Here is a 442-nt window from a genome sequence, read left to right on the forward strand (position 1 = left end):
AAAGCTAAAAGAGGGAATAAGAGAGGAAGGAGGGAAGCGTAGGGTAGGAAATATCACTATGTTCCTAGATCTGTACTTGTGAAATATATGAGATTTGTATACAAAATTTAAAAATAAATAAATAAAACAATTATAAAAGTATCTTTGGTTTTTCTGATGTAAACTGGTCATTAATAAGCTTTAAGACATGCTTACCTACAAAAAAAAAATCCCCTCATACATGTCCAAAGAGGTCAAAGAGTTTATTTAGATACAGATAGATCATATCTATGATTTCTAGGCAAGACTCAGGTATCGTGAGAAGAGACTGGTATATTTTCTAGCTCATGACAATTACTATTTATTACTAGAACACATCTGTCAGAGAAACTCAGTTCTATCCTAGCATTTTTTCTTTTCTCATTAACTTCATGGGTATTTAAAATCAAGATGAATTCATGGA

Source organism: Oryctolagus cuniculus, chromosome 5 (genome assembly GCF_964237555.1).
Source record: "Oryctolagus cuniculus chromosome 5, mOryCun1.1, whole genome shotgun sequence".
In the NCBI taxonomy this organism is placed as follows: domain Eukaryota; kingdom Metazoa; phylum Chordata; class Mammalia; order Lagomorpha; family Leporidae; genus Oryctolagus; species Oryctolagus cuniculus.